Raw genomic sequence first — 25,120 nt, 5'->3', positions numbered from 1 at the left:
GAGCCGAGATCATGCCAGTGCACCCCAGCCTGGCGACAGAGTGAGACGGAGTCTCAAAAAAAAAAAAAAAAACCAGAAGAATCTAGAGAATGAATATAAATGTTAATAGGTAAATTAGCCTAATGCAGTTGAGCACAAAATTTAGTATTGAGCGGAGAAATCACTTTACAAAGAAACACAAGAGTAGGTTGCAAAAATTTTCTCCCATTCTGTAGGTTGCCTGTTCACTCTGATGGTAGTTTCTTTTGCTGTGCAGAAGCTCTTTAGTTTAATTAGATCCCATTTGTCAATTTTGGCTTTTGTTGCCATTGCTTTTGGTGTTTTAGACATGAAGTCCTTGCCCACGCCTATGTCCTGAATGGTATTGCCTAGGTTTTCTTGTAGGATTTTAATGGTTTTAGGTCTAACATTTAAGTCTTTAATCCATCTTGAATTAATTTTTGTATAAGGTGTAAGGAAGGGATCCAGTTTCAGCTTTCTACATATGGCTAGCCAGTTTTCCCAGCACCATTTATTAAATAGGGAATCCTTTCCCCATTTCTTGTTTTTGTCAGGTTTGTCAAAGATCAGATAGTTGTAGATATGCGGCATCATTTCTGAGGGCTCTGTTCTGTTCCATTGATCTATGTCTCTGTTGTGGTACCAGTACCATGCTGTTTTGGTTACTGTAGCCTTGTAGTATAGTTTGAAGTCAGGTAGCGTGAATATCCAGAATCTACAATGAACTCAAACAAATTTACAAGAAAAAAACAAACAACCCCATCAAAAAGTGGGCGAAGGACATGAACAGACACTTCTCAAAAGAAGACATTTATGCAGCCAAAAAACACATGAAAAAATGCTCATCATCACTGGCCATCAGAGAAATGCAAATCAAAACCACAGTGAGATACCATCTCACACCAGTTAGAATGGCCATCATTAAAAAGTCAGGAAACAACAGGTGCTGGAGAGGATATGGAGAAATAGAAACACTTTTACACTGTTGGTGGGACTGTAAACTAGTTCAACCATTGTGGAAGTCAGTGTGGCGATTCCTCAGGGATCTCGAACTAGAAATACCATTTAACCCAGCCATCCCGTTACTGGGTATATACCCAAAGGACTATAAATCATGCTGCTATAAAGACACATGCACACGTATGTTTACTGCGGCACTATTCACAATAGCAAAGAGTTGGAACCAACCCAAATGTCCAACAACGATAGACTGGATTAAGAAAATGTGGCACATATACACCATGGAATACTATGCAGCCATAAAAAATGATGAGTTCATGTCCTTTGTAGGGACATGGATGAAACTGGAAAACATCATTCTCAGTAAACTATTGCAAGGACAAAAAACCAGACACCGCATGTTCTCACTCATAGGTGGGAATTGAACAATGAGAACTGATGGACACGGGAAGGGGAACATCACACGCTGGGGACTGTTGTGGGGTGGGGGGAGGGGGGAGGGACAGCATTAGGAGATATACCTAATGCTAAATGACGAGTTAATGGGTGCAGCAAACCAACATGGCACATGGATACATATGTAACAAACCTGCACATTGTGCACATGTACCCTAAAACCTAAAGTATAATAATAAAAATAATAATAATAATAATAAAATAATAATAATAAAACAAAGAAACACAAGAGTTGATTCATATTCATGATCTAACAGAATACCAGTATAATAGAGAGAAAAGTCCTTGTCAGTGCTGAACGCTTAGATTTTTTTCAGCTTAGATTTTAAGGAACATTGAATAACATTGAGTAATGACTGGGGTCTTTACTAGCCGATTTTTAGAAGATAAGGAGATGTTATTCATATGGCTGTTTATTTAGTAAACCAGAACTTTGTAAGTTTTTTACATCATAGCACAAATAGAAGAAGATATTTTCTTTTCTTCTGTTTTTTGAGATGGAGTCTTGCTCTGTCACCAGGCTGGAGTGCAGTGGCACGATCTCGGCTCACTGCAAACTCCACCTCCTGGGTTCAAGCGATTCTCCTGTCTCTGCCTCCTGAGTAGCTGGGATTACAGGAACACGCCGCCACACTCAGCTAATTTTTGTATTTTTAGTATAGACGGGGTTTCACCATGTTGGCCAGGATGGTCTCGATCTCCTCTCCTCATGACCTGCCTGCCTCGGCCTCCCAAAGTGCTGGGATTACAGGAGTGAGCCACTGTGCCTGGCCGAAGAAGATATTTTCATCTAAAAAGGTGGCCAACCCTGAGGGCTGAGGGGATCAACATAGTATTTTGTGACTACAGCATACCAGATGGGAGGCCTTTATATAAACTGTCCATAATATCCAAGAGCATAATGGTTGAAGATTTCTCAATAAGGATAAGATAACAGTACAGGTATGCAGCTTTCTAAAAACCATCTCAGTACTGGAAACTAGAGGATCAATAAGCAGTATGTCCTTTAAATGATCGCTTTGCTCTCTTATGTCATCAAGCTTTGGTAGTAGAACTTCTGGTGGAATATAAGAAATATAAGAATCCAATATTGTTGATTGAGCGGGGATCCTTGTATTTTACCTCGCCTGTTTGTAATTAGCACAGGCCTTTTTTTTTTTTTTTAATGGCAACACAAGAGTCTGGATTTTATTTTTTCTGAAATGAAAGATCGCTGCCCATCTGTACAGAGATGAGTTTTAGGAAAACTTAAAGTGAGATCACAAATGCTTTCAGATACCTTCTTTCGATCAGCTCAAATCTTTTTAAAACTGTTTAAGTATTTTGTTGAAGCTATAGAATTCTGCACTACTGAACATGGGCGAGTTGAAGGATGATGAGGTCTTGAGGTTGCCAATCCATTGATCATCTGTTTGTACCATAAAAGTTACTTTACTAAAACCCCTATACAGTCATTTACACTGAGTAAGATGGTAACACAGCAATCCTAGCTGGGTAATAAAACGTTGCCCTGGCTGGCTGAGTCAATTAACATACTGGAGGATATTAACCATCTAGTTATCTCATACCTTATTGAAAAAGGTATGAGAAAAGCTGAGTTAGCATTGCTATAGGAAGATTTGCCTTTTTTTTTTTTTTTTGAGACAAGGTGTCACTCTGTCACCCAGGCTAGAGTGCAGTGGTGCGATCTCCATCTCAGCTTACTGCAACCTCCACCTTCCATGCCCAAGTGATCCTCCCACCTCAGCCTCCTGAGTAACTGGGACTACAGGTGTGTGCCACCATGCCCAGCTAATTTTTATACTTTTTTGTAGAAACGAAGTTTCACCATGTTGCCCAGCCTGGTCTTGAATTTCTGAGCTCAAGCTATCTGCCCACCTCAGCCCCCCAAACTGCTGGGATTACAAGTGTGACAGGTGTAAACCACTACACCTGGCCTAGGCTATTTTTTTTTTATAGCCCCAGTCCCATGTTTAGTTGTTTATTGCATTATTGCACGTGCATGTATAAAATAATGCTAGTTCAGCCTGGCCAACATGGTGAAACCCCATCTCTACCAAAAAGTACAAAAATTAGGCAGGCATGGCAGCACACATCTGTAGTCCCAGCTACTTGGGAGGCAGAGGTGGGAGAATGGCTTTAACCCGGGAGCCGGAGGTTACAGTGAGTCGAGATTGTGCCACTGCACTGCAGCCTTGGTGACAGAGTGAGACCCTTTACCGCCCACCCCGCCCCCCCCCCCAAAAAAAAGTAGTGCTAAGTTTCCTGTTTGCTGAAGCAGGATGACCTTCGTGTAAGCACTCTTAAAGTTGTGTCACAGTATGGAGATACAAGGTCTGAGGATAAGTTTCACTTAAGACATCTATTTTAAGCCATTTAAGATGGGAATTTTCTGCCGACCCTTTCCAATTCTCACATGAGAAAAAGAATCTCTAAAGGAACATTTAATGTTTGGGTGACACATCCCACCGTCTGGGAAGTGTGGAGCGCCTCTGCCCGGCCACCCACCGTCTGGGAAGTGAGGAGCGCCTCTGCCCGGCCACCCACCGTCTGGGAAGTGAGGAGCGCCTCTGCCCGGCCACCCACCGTCTGGGAAGTGAGGAGCGCCTCTGCCCGGCCACCCACCGTCTGGGAAGTGAGGAGCGCCTCTGCCCGGCCACCCATCGTCTGGGAAGTGAGGAGCGCCTCTGCCTGGCCACCCATCGTCTGGGAAGTGAGGAGCACCTCTGCCCGGCCGCCCCGTCCGGGAAGAAGTGAGGAGCGCCTCTGCCCGGCCACCCATCGTCTGGGAAGTGAGGAGCGCCTCTGCCTGGCCACCCATCGTCTGGGAAGTGAGGAGCGCCTCTGCCCGGCCACCCATCGTCTGGGAAGTGAGGAGCACCTCTGCCCGGCCGCCCCGTCCGGGAAGAAGTGAGGAGCGCCTCTGCCCGGCCACCCATCGTCTGGGAAGTGAGGAGCGCCTCTGCCCGGCCACCCATCGTCTGGGAAGTGAGGAGCCCCTCTGCCCGGCCGCCCATCGTCTGGGAAGTGAGGAGCGCCTCTGCCCAGCCACCTATTGTCTGGGAAGAAGTGAGGAGCGTCTCTGCCTGGCCGCCCCGTCTGGGAAGTGAGGAGCGCCTCTGCCCGGCCGCCCCGTGTCTGGGAAGTAGTGAGGAGCGCCTCTGCCCGGCCGCTCCGTCTCGGAGGTCTACCACGGAGGCCAGAAGCAATATGGGGGCTGGACGTGGTGGCTCACGCCTGTGGTCCCGGCACTCTGGGGGGCGAGGCGGGTTGATCACTTCGGGCTAGGAGTTCGAGACCAGTCTGGCCAACATGGCGAAACATGAAAAATACAACAGACAAACCAACCAACCAACTCAGTGACAACAAAACAGGTCTACCCTGGAGTCATACTCTAATTTTTTCTATTTTCCTCCCTTTCTGATCCTTTATCCCACTTTCTTTTTCTTCCTCTTCCTTCTCCCTCTTCTTTGTCAAATTGAGGATTGAGTTATTATCACTGATCCATATAAAGTCCCTCTCACATTTATTTTAACTCCCACCCCCCATTTCTATTCCCCGACTTCCCATGTGCAACCTTCCTAATATGTCTGATATGCATCTTTTTGTTTGTATGTATTTTTAGAAAATGTTTATTGTTTTTGTGTGCAAAAAAAATTAAAAAAAAATAATAATAATACCAATTTTATCATAAAAAATAATAATAAATAAATAAAGTTTGGGTGACACCTTCTAGTACCTATTTATAGAATCAAGAATCAATTGATCAATGTATAATTTTAATAGTTCTACTTTTTTTTTATATCTAGCTTCTTATGGCGTAACAATTTTCAAACTTTTGACCATGACCCACAGTAAAAGATACTTTCTATTGTAATTTGGCATATACTTGCATGCAAACATGGAACACACTCAAATCTATATACATATACATGGACACCCATATGTATGGTTCATGAAATAGTAATTACCCTTACTTCATGTGATAACCTCTAACATTTCTATTTCATTTGATTATTTTAACCCACTAAATTAGTTTAATGACCCACTCATGACCTGCATCCAGCAGTTTCTCAGATTTCTCACGAGGCCCTTAACTCTTGAACTTTCATTGCTCTAGTGACAGGGAGCCAAGTTTTTTCCTTTCCACAAACTGTGAAGATTTATGCCCTTTTCTCTTGGGATTCTGGTATCTCTGAGCTTCCTCCTGCAGATGACCCCTTAGCTCCGAAGGCCTCAGGCACGTAAGAATAATTGTTTCTTGCCTATGGAGTATCCTTCATAACTTGAGTTAATTGAAAAATTCCAACAGAGATATTTTTATATATATACCAGTATACTTCTATAGTTATATTGAATCTACAGAAATCTACTGAATTAATCCTAGTATTTTCTCAGTTGTTTGATGGGACTGATACAACTATTTTATAAAAAGCTTAGGATTAGGATTAACTGGATCAAGAAATAAAATAGAAGTATAATATATTAAGGGGTTCAAATCCAGCCCTGGTCTACAAAGAATGTTTTGAGTCCTATCAGATGAGAAGAAGAGAGATGTGAGCATGTGCTGCGGCCTCTGCCCTGCACCATTCTTGGGAAAGCCCTGGCCCTGCCAGCTTCTTTGCAGTTGTCACGTGAAGAGAATTGACTTCAGAAAGCTTACCCATGTGCCGGGTCCTAACAAATTCCTTCCTAGAGAGGAGTAAATCGGTACAGAGCCATCTTTATCCTAATAACCTAATTATAGGCCCTCTTTTTTTTTTGTTTTGTTTTTTTTTTTTTTTTTTTGAGATGGAGTCTCGCTCTGTCGCCCAGGCTGGAGTGCAGTGGCGCAATCTCGACTCACTGCAAGCTCCGCCTCCCGGGTTCACGCCATTCTCCTGCCTCAGCCTCTCCGAGTAGCTGGGACTAGAGGCGCCCACCACCACACCCGGCTAATTTTTTGTATTTTTAGTAGAGACAGGGTTTCATCGTGGTCTCGATCTCCTGACCTCGTGATCCGCCCACCTCGGCCTCCCAAAGTGCTGGGATTACAAGCGTGAGCCACCGTGCCCGGCCAGGCCCTCTGTTTTACCTACCTACAAAATCTTGTTAGAGATCTGTCTCTTCTTCAAAACGAGTCCTGAGCAGTTGCAGTGAAGACCTTACTCTTACTAATATGTGCACTTCTTCCATCTGTGCTGTGGGCTGTGACAAAGAATAGGCATCATCCAAGTTAGACCTTGGCACTTGTTCATGGGTCTCCTCACCAGAGACTCTCAATCAAACCAAAACCAGTTGAATGGTAGTCAGTAGGAGATTGCCTGAATAAAATATGCTAAATTCATAGGATCAAATATATGCAGACATTAACAGTAATATTATTAGTTAATATCTGGTAAAATGAAAAATACTCCGTAGTGCATCACTAAATAAAACAGGCGACTAAGCAGTATATGGTATGACCTCTACTATTTTTTATTTATTTTTTTTATTTTTTTGAGATGATGTCTCGCTTTTGTCCCCCAGGTTGGAGTGCAATGGCGTGATCTTGGTTCACTGCAACCTCCACTTCCCGGATTCAAGCGATTCTCCTGCATCAGCCTCCCAAATAGCTGGGATTACAGGCCGCTGCCACCATGCCCAGCAAATTTTTGTATTTTTAGTAGAGACGGGGTTTCACCACGTTGGCCAGGCTGGTCTCAAACTCCTGACCTCAGGTGATCTGCCTGCCTCGTCCTCCTAAAGTGTTGGGATTACAGGCAAGAGCCACCACGCCCAGCCGACCTCTACTATTTTTAAATTAATAGCATTTGCTAGCCTCAGCAACATGGCGAAACTCTGTCTTTACAAAAGATAGAAAAATTAGCCGAGCGTGGTGGTGCACATCTGTGGTCCCAGCTACTCGGTAGGCTAAGGTGGGAGGACCTGAGCTCAGGGAGGTCAAGGCTGCAGTGAGCTGTGATTGGGTCATTGCACTCCAGCCTGGGTGACAGAGTGAGACCCTGTCCCAAAATATAAAATAAATGAATAAAAGTGTTTGTTTGAATGGAGAATAAAAGACAAAAAGGAAAAACATGAAAATATCTTTGAGTAAGACTGTCACTTGGGGTTTTTCTTTTCGGGTTTTTTTTTTTTTTTTTAAATTTTCTGCCTTATTTTATTTTTATAGTCAGAAAAGTCAAATACTATTTTTAAATCTCTCTTGCATTGTTTTTCCCATTTAAAAGTAACCATGGAGCTAAAAAGTAATAAAAAAATCTACTAAAACTTACCCAATAAAGAGCAGGTGTGAGCTGACAAGAAAAACAGGCAACCAAACAGCCAAAAGCCAGTAGGTTGCAATAGCCACAGAGGGCCTCAGTTCCAATTAGGGGCAGTGGCTGCAGGGGAGGGCAACGGGCTCAGTTCAGGGGCCCCTTCATAATGGAGGATGACAGTGCCAGCCAGAGTTTCCAGTCCAGACCACACCCAGCGTGTGCACACATGCACACGCCCTCACACATACACACACACAGGCCTTAGTAGGTGCTCCCTTCCCCCATCATGCAGCCATCTGCCACAGGGCACTTTGTTCTTGATGGTGATATTAGTGGACTATTTATGTAAGCCAGCAAGCTTCTTGCATATATTTACATTTTACTGTCTACATTATAGTTTCTCAGGCAGCAGGAATCCTTTCATACTCAGTAGAGAATGCTGCCTCTGAAAGCTTTTGACATTAGTGATTTGCCCCTGGGTGATTTTGTATTTCTACGCAAGACACACGTGTCAGAGCTGTAGAGACCCCGTCTTTGTCTGCCTCTCTGCAGCATGGCATTATTCCCTAAGTAGTGTTTGTGAGGTTGTTACCTCAGCTCCTCCTGGCCAGAGGCCACAAAACTGTGACCCTTGACATTGTCAGTATAGATCTTTGTGAGGCGAAGGGCAGAAAAGGGAGCAAATGCTCTTCACCAGCTCAGGGGCACAGACCCTGCCTTTAGGCAGGCCTCACCACCTTTGCTCCTGAAGGGACAGCTTGTCCCTGATGATGTCCACAGTCTGCTCTGCTAGAAGCTCATTTCCAGCTAGGCTTAATGAAAGGGCAATGAAAGCTGTCAGGAGATAGGGGCTGTGTTCTGATGGATCTTTTAGCATGAGGAGCAGTGGAAGAAGAAAACTGTGAATAACTAGAATGTAGTGTTCCTGTCAATTGTTTTTAATTGTAGGAGTGATGAGGGTTTTCTAGGTCTACAGTTTGTATTTATGATCCTCTGTTGATTGAAATTCCAAACCTCTGTGCCTGAATGTTTATAGAACTGAAAGAAGGCCATCTCTGCAGCTTCCATTTTTAGCACCTTTAACACTAAGACCCTCCAGATGCATTCTGTCGTTTCTGTCCACTTGTGAATCTGGGGCCCTTAACCCATCCCTTGAAATAACTGTTTCTCTGAGGTTTCTGGATTCTTAATTCTAAGTTTCAGATTTCAGTGTTACAGCCAGAAGGCAACCACCATCTTGGATTTAGTTGTTTTGTTGCTCTTTACTACAACTTTGGCAGTGCTAAGCGCACCCAGGTAAACATGAAGAGTTGAATATTTAGTTTATCATCATTTTTATTATTTCTGACAACTATTATTTGGTTATTTATTTTATACCAAGCCTGTGCTGAGTGTTTTACTGATACTTTCTCATTTAGCCCTCACAGCACTTAAAAGTTAGGTATGATCCCCATGAGGTAATTGAAACCCACAGCAGCAAAGTGGGAGGATCTGGAAGCCACATTTTAGACCCAGGCTGCCTGATTCCAAAGCCTGTGCTTGTAACCACCATATCCCACATCTTATTCCAGAAGTTTCTGTTTGTTTTCTATCTGAATTGTCCTGGAACAGGATTTGAATGCTTACGTGTATCATCCAGGAAAATCAGAAAATTTTAAAGAGAATCTAAACTCCCCACTTTAGTGGCCACCTCCTGCTGCTGAAATGCCTCATCTCACTGTCTTCTGTTGCATTCAGGCTCCCAGACAGTACACAAAGAAGACTCAGCCAAATGTACGCTTTTATTCTTAAAGAACGTCTGCCCAAATCCCTGCCTCCTTTCCTACCTGGTCTGTTGGTATAGACAATCTAGACTGAGACAGGGACCTTTCTAACCTCTCTACTTTGAACCCATATCAGCCTCCTGCTTCATTCTCTCCTGGGACCCACATGGCCCCTCGTGCCACAAACTAGGCCTCCCTAAAGAATCTCCATAAAAATGCTCACCTTCTGCAGGCCTCCAACACTTTCTCTTCTCTCTCAAAGGCCCTCATTGTGTCCTGTGCAGGGAGCATGGCCACCTGTGCCCTGCCCCCTGAAGGGAATCATGTTCCTTCTCCCACTCTTTCATTTCTGTGCTGGTTCCAGACCTCAGTACACATACTTAATGGTCTTGCTGCCTTCCCAGGCCCTTCAGCAAGAGGAGGTCGAGATGCAGTGGTGGCAAGTGGCATGGAAGAGAATGATGCCTATATCTGTCTCAGGATACCACTGATGTTAGATGTGGACATAGGAGCAGCAGGATTTTTATCTTACTTTACTTCATGATTGGCCTTAACAAGCTGTCAGAAGACTGACAGCTGCATAGCTATGAGTCGTTTAAATGTGAATCTTGCTGAGTAGAAAAGCAGTTTTTTTTTAATGAGACCTAATAGTTGGCAAATTAACACTACCTTCTGCCTGTAAAGTTTACCCTTGAAAGTGCTGCTATATCTAGAATATTATCCTCTAAGAATGATATTGTGGCATTTGGTGTATCTGCATTTTATAACACCTTATTTCTTTTTGTTTCATAAAGCACTTTAGATGGTTATTTATTTTTTAACTTGCTAGTGTTTAAAATTCCACCTGAAATCAGGGAGAAGGGAGTGCTCAAGCTGTGTTCTTTCAGCCTCTTAAAACAAGCACCCAAAACAAAATGTCTGTGTTTGATGCTTACAGGTAATTATGACAGTGATGCACAATACAGAATCAAATCTAGTTTTGCTTTTCATGGATTTTTTTGACAGTCCTGTTAAAAGGGACAGGTGAGGCTGGACGTGGTGGCTCACGCCTGTAATCCCAGCACTTTTGAAGGCCGAGGTGGGCGGATCACAAGGTTAGGAGTTTGAGACCAGTCTGGCAAGCATAGTGAAATCCTGTCTCTATAAAAATACAAAAATTAGCTGGGCATAGTGCCGTGCGCCCCTGTAATCCTGTAAGCCACCTCAGAAGGCTGAGGCAGGAGAATTGCTTGAATCCAGGAGGCAGAGGTTGCAGTGGGCCAAGATAATGCCATTGCACTCCAGCCTGGGTGACAGAGCGAGACTCCATCTCAAAAAAAAAAAAAGATGGGGGGACAGGTGATTACCCAGAAGATTCCATTTTAAAATGAGCTGGTTCTTACCAGGCCTGGCTTAGACAGGCATCTCAGCCAGAAACCTCTGTGTGGGCTGGGCTGCTAGACATGCTGTTATGCGCATGTACTGTTCAGATTGTTTCCCTCTCCTTGTCTGTCTCCCTCCTTGTCCTTCCCCTTCTGCCCTTCTTTCCTTCCTTGTATCATTTACAGTTTGCATCACGAATATATTGGAGGAAAATAAAAATGTAAATATTCAAACCATAAAACTAACTTAAATTGCTATAGATAAGTTTCAAACTTGGCTTTAAACTTCATGAAGCCAAAGATAAGAGAGAAACAGAATCTGCTATCTCATTCTCATTATCAGAAGGAAGAAAATGTATCAATTCCTAAGAGAAAGTTAAGCATCTCTTTTTTTTTTTTTTTTTTTTTGAGACGGAGTCTCACTCTGTCACCCAGGCTGGAGTGCAGTGGCACGATCCCGGCTCACTGCAAGCTCTGCCTCCCAGGTTCATGCCATTCTCCTGCCTCAGCCTCTCTAGTGGCTGGGACTACAGGCGCCCGCCACCATGCCCGGCTAGTTTTTTGTATTTTTAGTAAAAATGGGGTTTCACCGTGTTAGCCAGGATGGTCTCAATCTCCTGACCTCATGATCTGCCCGCATCGACCTCCCAAAGTGCTGGGATTACAGGTGTGAGCTACCACACCTGGCTGAGAAAGTTAAGCATTTCTTGGCACTTAATTCTAAAGTACTTATAAGGATTTTTATATAGAGAGCTTCATACAGGAAGTACTAAGAGATGGGAGGACCAAAATTCTTGATCACCTTCCTGTTGTGGAGATAGTATAGGATTCCATATGGCTGCTTTTCGTTAACAATCAAGGACTGTCATATAGGACTGAACCCCACCCCCATCCCCGGGGTCTTCTCACATCGTAAACTAGGGTTCAAGATGAATCCTACTCTGTCACATGGCATGAGCAAAGAATGGGCTCTAATGAAGAAAGGGAAAACTCACAGGACCAATGTACTGCTGAACACGACAACCAGGGACAGCAGGACAGAAGTGAGGGCATGAAGCCAGGTGCAGTGGCTCATGCCTGTAATCCCAGCACTTTGGGAGGCCAAGGCGGGCAGATCACTTGAGGTCAGGAATTTGAGACCAGCCTGACCAACATAGTGAAACCCCGTCTCTACTAAAAATACAAAAATTAGCTGGGCGTGATGGCAGGCACCTGTCATCAGCTACTTGGGAAGCTGAGGCAGGAGAATCGCTTGAACCTGGGAGGCAGAGGTTGCAGTGAGCTGAGATTGCACCACTGCATTCCAGCCTGGGTGACAAAGCTAGACTCTGCCTCAAAAAAAAAAAAAAGAAGAAGTGAAGGCGTGAGTCTGGCTATCCTTTGCATCCCTCAAAGTCCCCTTTCAGGGCCTGGGCACATCAGACCTACAATATGAACTTGTGACCCAGTGGAGGGACTTCTTGTTACACTTTTTGCCTGCAATAGCTCAAACATGAGAGCAGCCTCATCACAATGAGCAGGTTAGAATCATGGGCTGGATTTGAAGTTTAGGGAGCTGTCTGGGAATGTCAGCTGCTCAGCATCCAGGGACCATAGGGCTGCAAGATATTTCAGCTTTTTCTGTTGGGGACAAATAGTGACCAGTCTATGGAGAGCAGAGCTGAGGCATAGCCTCGTTCATCATTCCAACCCAGAGTCAGTTTCCAGAGGTCTTTAAGACAACACTACCAATTACCCCGGAGGAACTTAAGGTCACACCATATGAAAATAATTCCAAAAGAGACTGTGATTATATGCTTCAAGTAGCTAAGTGACTAGAGGTCCATTTTGACCCAAAGATAGAATTTGGAGTGCCCAGAGAGGTGATAATTGTATGACCTTCAAATGGTGCTCCTGTACGCATTAGTTTTCTCAGACAGGTTTTTCTATACAAGTTGTTGACAGTTCAAAATTGAACATACGCACATCAGTATATGTAATCCAGCATATAAACAGAACCAAAGACAAAAACCACATTATCTCAATAGATGCAGAAAAGGCCTTTGACAAAATTCAACAACATGCTAAAAACTCTCAATAAATTAGGTATTGATGGGACGTATCTCAAAATAATAATAGCTATCTATGACAAACCCACAGCTAATATCATACTGAATGGGCAAAAACTGGAAGCATTCCCTTTGAAAACTGGCACAAGACAGGGATGCCCTCTCTCACCACTCCTATTCAACATAGTGCTGGAAGTTCTGGCCAGAGCAATCAGGCAGGAGAAGGAAATAAAGGGTATTCAGTTAGGAAAAGAGGAAGTCAAATTGTCCCTGTTTGCAGATGACATGATTGTATATCTAGAAAACCCCATCGTCTCAGCCCAAAATCTCCTTAAGCTGATTAGCAACTTCTGCAAAGTCTCAGGATACAAAATCAATGTACAAAAATCACAGGCATTCTTGTACACCAATCACAGACAAACAGAGAGCCAAATCATGAGTGAACTCCCATTCACAATTGCTTCAAAGAGAATAAAATACCTAGGAATCCAACTTACAAGGGATGTGAAGGACCTCTTCAAGGAGAACTACAAACCACTGCTCAGTGAAATAAAAGAGGATACAAACAAATGGAAGAACATTCCATGCTCATGGGTTGGAAGAATCAATATCGTGAAAATGGTCATACTGCCCAAGGTAATTTGTAGATTCAATGCCATCCCCATCAAGCTACCAATGACTTTCTTCACAGAATTGGAAAAAACTAAAGTTCATATGGAACCAAAAAAGAGCCCGCATCTCCAAGTCAATCCTAAGCCAAAAGAACAAAGCTGGAGGCATCACACTACCTGACTTCAAACTATACTACAAGGCTACAGTAATCAAAACAGCATGGTACTGGTACCACAACAGAGACATAGATCAATGGAACAGAACAGAGCCCTCAGAAATGATGCCGCATGTCTAAAACTATCTGATCTTTGACAAACCTGACAAAAACAAGCAATGGGGAAAGGATTCCCTATTTAATAAATGGTGCTGGGAAAACTGGCTAGCCATATGTAGAAAGCTGAAACTGGATCCCTTCCTTGCACCTTATACAAAAATTAATTCAAGATGGATTAAAGACTTACATGTTAGACCTAAAACCATTAAAATCCTACAGGAAAACCTAGGCAATACCATTCAGGATATAGGCGTGGGCAAGGACTTCATGTCTAAAACACCAAAAGCATTGGCAACAAAAGCCAAAATTGACAAATGGGATCTAATTAAACTAAAGAGCTTCTGCACAGCAAAAGAAACTATCATCAGAGTGAACAGGCAACCTACAGAATGGGAGAAAATTTTTGCAACCTACTCATCTGACAAAGGGCTAATATCCAGAATCTACAATGAACTCAAACAAATTTACAAGAAAAAAACAACCCCATCAAAAACTGGACAAAGGACATGAACAGACACTTCTCAAAAGAAGACATTTATGCAGCCAAAAAACACATGAAAAAATGCTCATCATCACTGGCCATCAGAGAAATGCAAATCAAAACCACAGTGAGATACCATCTCACACCAGTTAGAATGGCCATCATTAAAAAGTCAGGAAACAACAGGTGCTGGAGAGGATGTGGAGAAATAGGAACACTTTTACACTGTTGGTGGACTGTAAACTAGTTCAACCATTGTGGAAATCAGTGTGGCGATTCCTCAGGGATCTAGAACTAGAAATACCATTTGACCCAGCCATCCCATTACTGGGTATATACCCAAAGGACTATAAATCATGCTGCTATAAAGACACATGCACACGTATGTTTATTGCGGCACTATTCACAATAGCAAAGACTCGGAACCAACCCAAATGTCCAACAACGATAGACTGGATTAAGAAAATGTGGCACATACACACCATAGAATACTACGCAGCCATAAAAAATGATGAGTTCATGTCCTTTGTAGGGACATGGATGAGACTGGAAAACATCATTCTCAGTAAACTATCGCAAGGACAAAAAACCAAACACCGCATGTTCTCACTCATAGGTGGGAATTTGAACAGTGAGAACTGATGGACACAGGAAGGGGAACATCACACTCCAGGGACTGTTGTGAGGTGGGGGGAGGGGGGAGGGACAGCATTAGGAGATATACCTAATGCTAAATGACGAGTTAATGGGTGCAGCAAACCAACATGGCACATGGATACATATGTAACAAACCTGTACATTCTGCACATGAACCCTAAAACCTAAAGTATAATAATAAAAAAAGATTGTACTTTCTCTAGAGGTCTTTGTTTCTGTATATACTGATTATGTGAATCAGCATAGCTGTTCTAGAAACAGGATGAGTAGTTGCTACAGTTGATATTCTAAAAGAGGCTGCATTGCAGAATTAAGAGCCAGGCTGTCTGGGTTTGAATCCTTGCTTTGCCACTTCTAGCTTTTACTGGATTTCTCTATGCCTCTGTTTACCCATCTGTAAAATGGGGATGTAATAGTACCTAACTCATAGGATTTTTAGAAGAATAAATGAGTTAAGATGTATTTGTTTATTGTATACACTTATGGGGTACAAAGTGATATTGTATGTGTACCACATGGGATGATTAATTCAAACTAAAACATCACCTCAAACAGCTTTTTTAGTGATAAGAACATTTGAAATTTATTCTGTTAGCAATTTTGAAATGTATTATGCATTCCTACCAACTATGGTCATCATGTTGTGCAATAGATTTCAAAAACCATCTTCCTCCTGTCTAACTGTAACTTTGTACCCTTTAACTAAAACCTCCCCATTTCCTCCCCCCCTTAGCCTCTGGTAACTACCATTCTGTTCTCTGCCTCTATGAGTTCTATTGTTTAAGATCCCACAAATAAGTGAGACCGTGTGGTATTCGTGTTTCTGTCTGGTTTATTTAACTTAACATAGTGTCCTCCAGGCTCATCCATGTTGTCGAATGACAGGATTTCCTTCTTTTTGAAGGCTGAATAGTATTCTGTTTTGTATATATGTCATATTTTCTTTATCTACTCATCCATTGATAGACACTTAGATTGATTCCATAACTTGGCTATTGTAAATAATGCTGCAGTGAGCATAGAAGTGCGCCATCTGTTCAACATGCCAATTTCAAGTCTTTAGGATATGCACTCAAGTGGGATTGCTAAGTCATATTGTAATTCTATTTTTAGTTTTTTGAGGAACTGCCATACAGTTCCAAAATGGTTGTATTAATTTACATTCCCACCAACAGTGTACAAGGGTTCCCTTTTCCCCCACAATCTCATCACAGTCTTTCATTTTTTTTAAATAATAGCCATTCTGACAGGCGTGAGGTGATACCTCATTGTGGTTTTAATTTGCATTTTCCTTATGATTAGTGATGTTGAGCATTTTTTCATGTATCTATTGGTCATTTATATGACTTTTTTTGAGAAACATCTATTCAGGTTTTTTGCACATTTTTAAATTGGGTGGTTTTCTTGCCATTTTTGTATTCCTTATAGATTTTGAATGTTAGCTTCTTATCAGATGTATGGCTTTCTTCTAATCAGTCAGTTGTCTTTTTACTCTCATTATTTCTTTTGCTGTGCAGAAGCTTTTTACTTTAATATAATCCCATTTGTCTATTTTTTCTTTTATTGTCTCAGCTTTTGGGATCAAATCCAAAAAGTTAACCTCCCACACCAGTGTCATGGAAGTTACCCCTATGTTTTCTTTCTTCTAGTTTTGTTACAGTTTCAAGTCCTTTCAAGACCACACCTTGACTTTTATCCGTTTTGAATTGATTTTTTATATGGTATGACTCAAGGGTCCAAATTATTCTTCTTTAGGTGGATATCCAGTTGTCCCAACACCCTTTATTGGAGAGGCTGTCATTTTCCCGTTGTGTTTACTTGGCACCTTTGTTGAAAATCAATTGACTGTAAATGTGTAGGTTCATTTATGGGCTGTATGTTCTGTTCTATTGCTTAGTGTTTCTATTTATATGGCAGTACCATGCTGTTCTAATTGCTATGTAGCTCTGTAATATAGTTTAAAATTAGGTAGTGATACCTCCAGCTTTGTTATTTTTACTTATGATTGCCATAGCTAATCCAGGATTTTTATGGTTCCATATGAATTTTAGGATTATGTTTTCTATTTCTGGGGAAAAAGACGTTGGAATTTTCATAGGGATTGCATTGAATCTGCAGATTGGTTTGGATAGTATGGACATTTTAACAATATTAATTCTTTCAGTCCGTGAACACAGAATAGCTTTCCATTTATTTTTGTCATTTTATTTCATCAATATTTTACAGTTTTTAGTGTACAAATCTTTCACTTCCTTGGTTAAATTTATTCCTAAGTACATTTATTCCTAAGTATTTTACATTCTTGTAGCTATTATATGTAGGTATTTTCTTGATTTCCTTTTCAGATCATTCATTGTTATTGATTAGATTTGTCTTAATTTTGTATCCTGGGACCTTATTCCTTTATTAGTTCTGTCTTTTGGTGGTATCTTTTTGGTTTTGGATATGTAAGATAATATCATATGCGAACAGGTAATATTTCATGTCTTTCTTTTCTATTTGAGTGCCTTTACTTTCTTTCTCTTGCCTAATTGCTCTGACAAAGACCTCCAGTAGGATAATGAATAAAAGTGCTTGCTGACAGTGGACATCTTTGTCTTGTTCCTGATCTTAGAGGAAAAGCTTTCAACTTTTCACCATTGAGTATAATGTTGGCTGTAGGCTTATTGTATGTGGCCGTTAATTTGTTGAGAGTTTTTATTATAAAAGGGTGTTGAATTTTGTCAAATGCTTTTTCCGCATCTAATAAAATGATGATATGGTTTTTGTCTTTTGTTCTGCTGATATGATACATCACATTTATTGATGTATATATGTAGACACATCCTTGCATTTCTCCCAGGAAGAAATCTCATTTGATCATTGTGAATAATTCTCTTAATATGCCATATAATAGGGTTTGTTAGTAGTTTGTTGAGGATTTTGTATCTTCATATCTATGTTCATCAAGGATATTGTCCTGTAAGTTTCTTTTATGTCGTTTTGTGGCTTTAGTATCAGGGCCTCCTAAAAGTAGCTTGGAAGTATTCCTTCCTTTTTGATTTTTGTGGGCGAGTGTGAGAAGGATTGGTATTAGCTCTTCTTTAAACCTTTTATAGAATTCACCTGCGGAGCCATCAGGTCCTGGGCTTTTTTTCTTTGATTGGAGACTTTTTATTATGGATCCAATCTCTTCAGTCATTATTGGTCTGCTCAGATTTTCTGTTTCTTCTATTTCTGTTTTCTGTTCCTTCTTGATTCAGTGTTAGTAGATTGTATGTGTCTAGGAATTTTATCCATTTTTTTCTAGTTTACTGAATTTGTGGCCATATAATTTTTCATAGTAATCGCTCATTATCCTTTGTATTTCAGTGGTAGCAGTTGTAATATCTTCTCTTTCATTTCCAATTTGATTTAAGTCTTCTCTTTTTCTTTTTTAGTCTAGTTAAGAGTTTGTCAATTTTGTTTAACTTTTCAAAAAACTCTTTGTTTTCTTGACTTTTTTCCCCTGGTTCTCTAGTCTGTATTTCTGCTCTGATCTTTGAATTGTTTTCCTTCTGCTAACTTTGGGCTTAAATTTGTTCTTCTTTTGTAGTTTCTTGAGGTGTACCATTAGGTTTTTTATTTGAGATGTTTATTTTTATTTAAGTATTTGTTGCTATAAATTTCCTTCTTAGAACTGCTTTTGCTATATCCCATACGTTTCGGTATATTGCATTTCCGTTTTCATTTGTTCCAAGATGTTTTTTGATTTCTCTTTTGTTTTCTCCTTTGACTCATTGGTTGTTGAGGAGCATGTTGTTTAATTTCCACATATTTGTGGCATTTCCATGATTTTTCCTATTACTGATGTCTAGTTTCGTACCATTCTGATTAGAAAAGATACTTGATATGATTTCATTTCTCCCAGATTTGTTCAAACTTGGTTTGCGACCTAACATATGACATATCCTGAAGCAAGATATGTGTGCACTTGAGAAGACATCTATTCCCTTGCTGTTGGATAGAATATGCTGTATATGTCTGTTGGGTCCATTTGGTCTAAAATGTAGTTCAAGTTCATTGTTTCCTTATTAACTTTCTATCTGGATGATCTGCCATTGTTGAAAGTGAGGTATTGAAGTCCCCTACAATTACTGCATTGTAAGTTATTTCTCTCTTTAAATTATTTAATATTTGCTTTACATATTTAGGTGCTCTGATGTTGGGTACAGATATATTTACAGTTGTTATATCCTCTTGATGAATTGACACCTTTATCATGATGACTTTCTTTGCCTTTTTTTATTGTTTTGAGCTTAAGTCTGTTTTGTCTGATAAAGGGATAGCTAGCCCTGCCTCTCTCAGTTTCCATTTGCACAGAATATCTTTCTTCATACTTTCACTTTTGTTCTTTGTGTCCTTAGAAATGAGTTGAGTCTCGGGCCGGGCGCAGTGGCTCACGCCCGTAATCCCAGCACTTTGGGAGGCTGAGGTGGGTGGATCACAAGGTCAGGAGATGGAGACCATCCTGGCTAACACAGTGAAACCTTGTCTCTACTAAAAATACAAAAAATTAGCTGGGCGTGGTGGCAGGCGCCTATAGTCCCAGCTACTCTGGAGGCTGAGGCAGGAGAATGGCGTGAACCCAGGAGGCAGAGCTTGCAGTGAGCTGAGATAGCGCCACTGCATTCCAGCCTGGGCTACAAAGCGAGACTCCGTCTCAAAAAAAAAAAAAAAGAAAAAGGAAAAAAAAGAAGTGATTTGACTGTCTTGTAGGCAGCACATATCTGAGTCTTTTTTGTTTCTTTTGTTTTTTGTTTTTTGTTTTTTGTTTTTGAGATGGAGTCTCACTGTGTCGCCCAGGCTGTAAGTGCTGTGGTACAATCTTGGCTCACTGCAAACTCTGCCGCCTGGGTTCACGCCATTCTCCTGTCTCAGCCTCCCGAGTAGCTGGGACTACAGGCGCCTGCCACCACACCCGGCTAATTTTTTGTATTTTTAGTAGAGATGGGGTTTCACCATTCACAGGATGGTCTCGATCTCCTGACCTTGTGATCTGCCCACCACGGCCTCCCAAAGTGCTGGGATTACAGGCATGAGCCACCACACCCGGCCAGCTGGGTCTTATTTTTTATACATTCAACCATTTTTTCTTTTACTGGAGATTTTATTGCTCTTAAGATCAAAATAATTATTGATAGGTAAGGACTCAATAATACTAGTTTGTAGTTTGTTCTCTGATTGTTTTGTGGATGCTTTGTTTCCTTGTTCCTCTCTTGCTGTCCTCCTTTGTGGTCTGATTGTTTTCTGTAGTGATATGCTTTGAATTCTATGTATGTTTTGTGTCTCTACTCTAGATTGTTGTTTTGTACTTACCATGAGGCTTCCAAAAACCATATACTAATAACAGGATATTTCAAGCTGATAACACTGAATTGTGATAACATACAACAACTCTACATTTTTATTCCCCTTCCTTACACATTTTAATATTTTGATGTCAAAATATACATCATTTTGTAATTTGTATCCCTAATTTGGGCTATACTTTTTTTTTCTTTTTTTTTTTTTTTTGAGACGGAGTCTCACTCCATCACCCAGGCTGGGGTGCAGTGGTGCAATCTTGGCTCACTACAACCACCACCTCCCAGTTCAAGCAGTTCTTGTGATTCAGCCTCCTAAGTAGCTGGGACCACAGGTGTACACCACCATGCCTGGCTAATTTCTGTATTTTTGGTAAAGACAGGGTTTTGCCATATTGACCAGGCTGGTCTGGAACTTCTGGCCCCAAGTGGTCCGCCCACCTCAGCCTTCCAAAGTACTGGGATTACAGGCATAAGTCACTGCACCTGGCCTTAAGCTATAATTTTAATAATTTTTAACTTTATATTAGATATAAAATTATTTTACAGACCACTATTACAGTTCTAGGTTTTTCTGAGTATGACTCTATATTATTTATAGCATTGATTTTTGTGTTTTCATATATTTTATTAATTAGCAGCCTTTTATATCAGCTTGGAGAACTCCATTTAGCAATTTCAATAGGCAGGCCTACTGCTAATGAACTCCATTAGCTTTTGCTTGGGAAAGTTTTTATTTCTTTCTCATTTCTGAAGGATAGCTTTTTTGGTTAGCAGCACTTTAAATATATCATCTCATTTTATGCTGCCCCAGCAGGGTGTTTGCTGAGAATCCTCTAGTAGCCATATTGCAAGTTCTTTGTATGTGACAAGTTTCTTCTTGCTGCTCTCAATTTTTTTGTCCTTTATTTTTGACAGTTTGTTATGTGTCTTGGTGAACTCCTCTTTGGGTTGAATTTTTAGTACAAGTCTACAGCTAAAAAGATGGATTAGGCCAGGCGTGGTGGCTCACGCTTGTAATCCCAGCACTTTGGGAGGCCGAGGCGGGTGGATCACAAGGTCGGGAGATCGAGACCACGGTGAAACCCCGTCTCTACTAAAAATACAAAAAAATTAGCCGGGCGTTGTGGTGGGCTCCTGTAGTCCCAGCTACTCGGAGAGGCTGAGGCAGGAGGATGGCGTGAACCTAGGAGGCAGAGCTTGCAGTGAGCCGAGATTGCGCCACTGCACTCCAGCCTGGGCAACAGAGCGAGACTCTGTCTCAAAAAAAAAAAAAAAAAAAAGATGGATTAAAGACTTACATGTTAGACCTAAAACCATAAAAACCCTAGAAGAAAACCTAGGCATTACCATTCAGGACATAGGCATGGGCGAGGACTTCATGTCTAAAACACTAAAAGCAATGGCAACAAAAGCCAAAATTGACAAATGGGATCTAATTAAACTAAAGAGCTTCTGCACAGCAAAAGAAACTACCATCAGAGTGCACAGGCAACCTACAAGATGGGAGAAAATTTTCGCAACCTAATCATCTGACAAAGGGCTAATATCCAGAATCTACAATGAACTCAAATTTACAAGAAAAAAACAAACAACCCCATCAAAAAGTGGGCGAAGGACGTGAACAGACACTTCTCAAAAGAAGACATTTATGCAGCCAAAAAACACATGAAAAAATGCTTATTATCACTGGCCATCAGAGAAATGCAAATCAAAACCACAATGAGATACCATCTTACACCAGTTAGAATGGCCATCATTAAAAAGTCAGGAAACAACAGGTGCTGGAGAGGATGTGGAGAAATAGGAACACTTTTACACTGTTGGTGGGACTGTAAACTAGTTCAACCATTGTGGAAGTCAGTGTGGCGATTCCTCAGGGATCTCGAACTAGAAATACCATTTGACCCAGCCATCCCATTACTGGGTATATACCCAAAGGACTATAAATCATGCTGCTATAAAGACACATGCACACGTATGTTTATTGCGGCACTATTCACAATAGCAAAGAGTTGGAACCAACCCAAATGTCCAACAACGATAGACTGGATTAAGAAAATGTGGCACATATACACCATGGAATACTATGCAGCCATAAAAAATGATGAGTTCATGTCCTTTGTAGGGACATGGATGAAACTGGAAAACATCATTCTCAGTAAACTATCTCAAGGACAAAAAACCAAACACCGCATGTTCTCACTCATAGGTGGGAATTGAACAGTGAGAACACATGGACACAGGAAGGGGAACATCACACTCCGGGGACTATTGTGGGGTGGGGGGAGTGGGGAGGGACAGCATTAGGAGATATACCTAATGCTAAATGACTAGTTAATGGGTGCAGCACACCAACATGGCACATGTATACATATGTAACAAACCTGCACATTGTGCACATGTACCCTAAAACTTAAAAGTATAATAATAATAAAAGAAAATTTTAAAAACTTGCTATTTAATTTTTCAGTTCAGTTGTTGTTGTCTCCATTTCCAGGATTTCTATTTGGTTTTTGTTATAGTTTCTGTTTTTCTGTCAGATTTTTCATTTTGTTCATATATTGTGTTCCAGATTGCATTTAACTTGTTATTTTTATATTCTTGTAGTTTGCTGAACTTCCTTAAGAGGATTGTTGTGTATTTTTTGTTAGTCATTCCATAGATGTCCATCTCTTTAGGGTCCATTATTAGAGCTTTATTAATTTCTTTTGGTGGTATCATTATTCCCCTAAGTCTTCATAATCTTCATGTCCTTGTATTGATGTCTGTGCATTTGAGGAGACAGCCACCTCTTCTGTCCTTTAGAGGTGTTCTTTAGCACAGATTTAACTTCGTTATTTATTTTAGCCTGTGATTCTGGATGAGTCAGCTGATATCAACCCCAGGGAGGCAGAGCTTGCTGTCAGTTTCACTAGTTGGCTGGGTCTCTGACTTTGCTCTGAGTTTGGATGCGGCTGCTGGCTGAGCTTCACCTTCCAGCAAGACTACTGGCTGGCCTCTGCAATCAGGCGGAGCTGCTGGCTGGGAACTGTGATTGCTTCTGATATCTGGCAGGGTCACAAAGTGTATTCCCCTGTTGGGGAGTATTGCTATTTGGGTTATGCAGTTGGGCAGGTCGGCAGGCTGGGCTCTAGGTTTAGATGGATCACTGTTCTAGACAGGTCCAGAGGTTATGCTCCATAGTCCTTGCCTGGGCTGGACCATGGGATGGGCTCTGACACTGGGTGGAGCCACTGTTTGGCACTGCTGTTTGGACTTCAGGGTTTGGGCAAGTCTAGCCCCTGTTCTCTGCAAAAAATGCACTGTGGTGGGCATCTCTTTTCCTGGGTAGGGCCTTGGGGTGGGCTCTGAGGCTGGGCATAGAGGCTCGTTTTCTAGGGACTCAAGCCAGGTTGAACTTCTTGTTCAGCTTCTGGGAGCAGCCGACTCAGCTCTGCAGGTAGGGTAGACCATTAGCTGATCTCTCTGATCAGGTGCCACTGCTGGCAGGAACACAGAGCTACCACCCAGATCTGCACACCAGTCACTGCAAACTCCACCTTCTTGATTTGTTTGACAGCAGGAGATCTTGCCCTGCTGCTACTGCAGTATTCCCTTTGAGGCAAGACAGTCATGGGCTTCCTTCAAAGCACCTCAGAATGCTAGGGAAGCTAGATCTCTGCTTTCAGTTCTCTTTTCCTCTGTAGAAAACGTGGGCTTAGCAGAATCCCCCCTGTGGCTCTGTGCTGACTTGGAGGAGTGGGAGGAGTGATATGGTCAAGGTGAAACCATGCCTCTTACTCTTCTAATGCAGTTTTTATATGGTTCTGTGTTCTGTGTAGGTGTTTCAGTCTCATTCGCAAGTTTTGGGGTCTTCACAAAGATGTTCTTGGCTGTGGATAATTGTTAGTTGGATTTTCTGTGGGTGGGCAATGAAGCCAGGAAGTTCCTATTCTACCATCTTGCTAACTTCACCCTCTATAAAGCTTTAAACTGTGTCTGACACACTGTAGGTGCTATATTTGTTAGCTCTTGCTACTGTTGATGATGAGAATTATGTTAAAACTAGGAGCTTTTACCTAGATGAACACAATGTCATCCACACAGAGGACTTACAGAGATGCCTACAAACAAATCTGAAATATTCTCAGCAAAGTTTTCATATTTGTTTAGATACTTGAATGATCGCCTAAAGCTCTGCAGCATTGAACACTGTGAAATTATTTGGGCCTTGCAGATTTTCAAGGCAGGTACATCACGTTTTCACTGTGGCCATAAGACCTTAGTCGTCTTCTCATGGAATGTCTGGTTTGGAGCTTTATGGCTTTCTGGTGATAGACAACATAAATGACTGAAATGCTTCCCCAGTAGCTAAGGAAAATATATTACAACATAATGTTATTTGATAGAGATAGATTTTTACTTGTAGAATAGTTAATATAAAGCCATCTTTACTAATAATAATTCTGTATCTAATGAGAACCAGCTATCTACGGAGAACATTCTTGACTCTTGACCTTATCATTAGTGTAGGGAAGAAGTTTGCTTCTCTATTTTGTACAGGCCTTCATTCATAATTAGAGTAATTAAGTTGGGGTGAAGAAAGACCCCAGGATACAGTGCTGTTTTACATGGTTCAGAATCATTATCTGATCTGTCAAGAGATGTTGCTGCCATCTTACCACTTGGGATTCAATGTCCACAGCTCCACTTCTAATCAGCTCTCATCCATAAGAGCTGAAAGCCAGTAACAGTTCAAATAATTCTTGCCAGCCTTTTGCACAAGGTGATATATAATTGGTAGTGGAATGGATTTGCCTGCATGCTCCTTCTATAAAATGTGGACAGTGAAACCCAGACATGTAATATAGTATAAGGGAGCAAGCATAAATTTTTGATGGAATGTTCAGCAAAGTAATAACTTTGTATATACAAAGACATATGTGCCTTTTTGAAAAGTTGT

The 25,120-nt window shown here is 41.4% G+C and overlaps 1 protein-coding gene across 1 annotated transcript in view; it reads left to right on the top strand.

Moving 5' to 3' along the window:
* COG5 (component of oligomeric golgi complex 5) overlaps positions 1 to 25,120 on the top strand; it is a 379,224-nt gene that overhangs the window by 345,023 nt on the left and 9,081 nt on the right. The gene's annotated exons all lie outside the window — the stretch shown is intronic.

The sequence above is a fragment of the Hylobates moloch genome, unplaced genomic scaffold (assembly GCF_009828535.3).
Source record: "Hylobates moloch isolate HMO894 unplaced genomic scaffold, HMol_V3 SCAFFOLD_1, whole genome shotgun sequence".
Classification (NCBI taxonomy): Eukaryota; Metazoa; Chordata; class Mammalia; order Primates; family Hylobatidae; genus Hylobates; species Hylobates moloch.
Note: the sequence above shows the minus strand (reverse complement) of the source record. Positions and strands in the feature narration are given on the sequence as shown.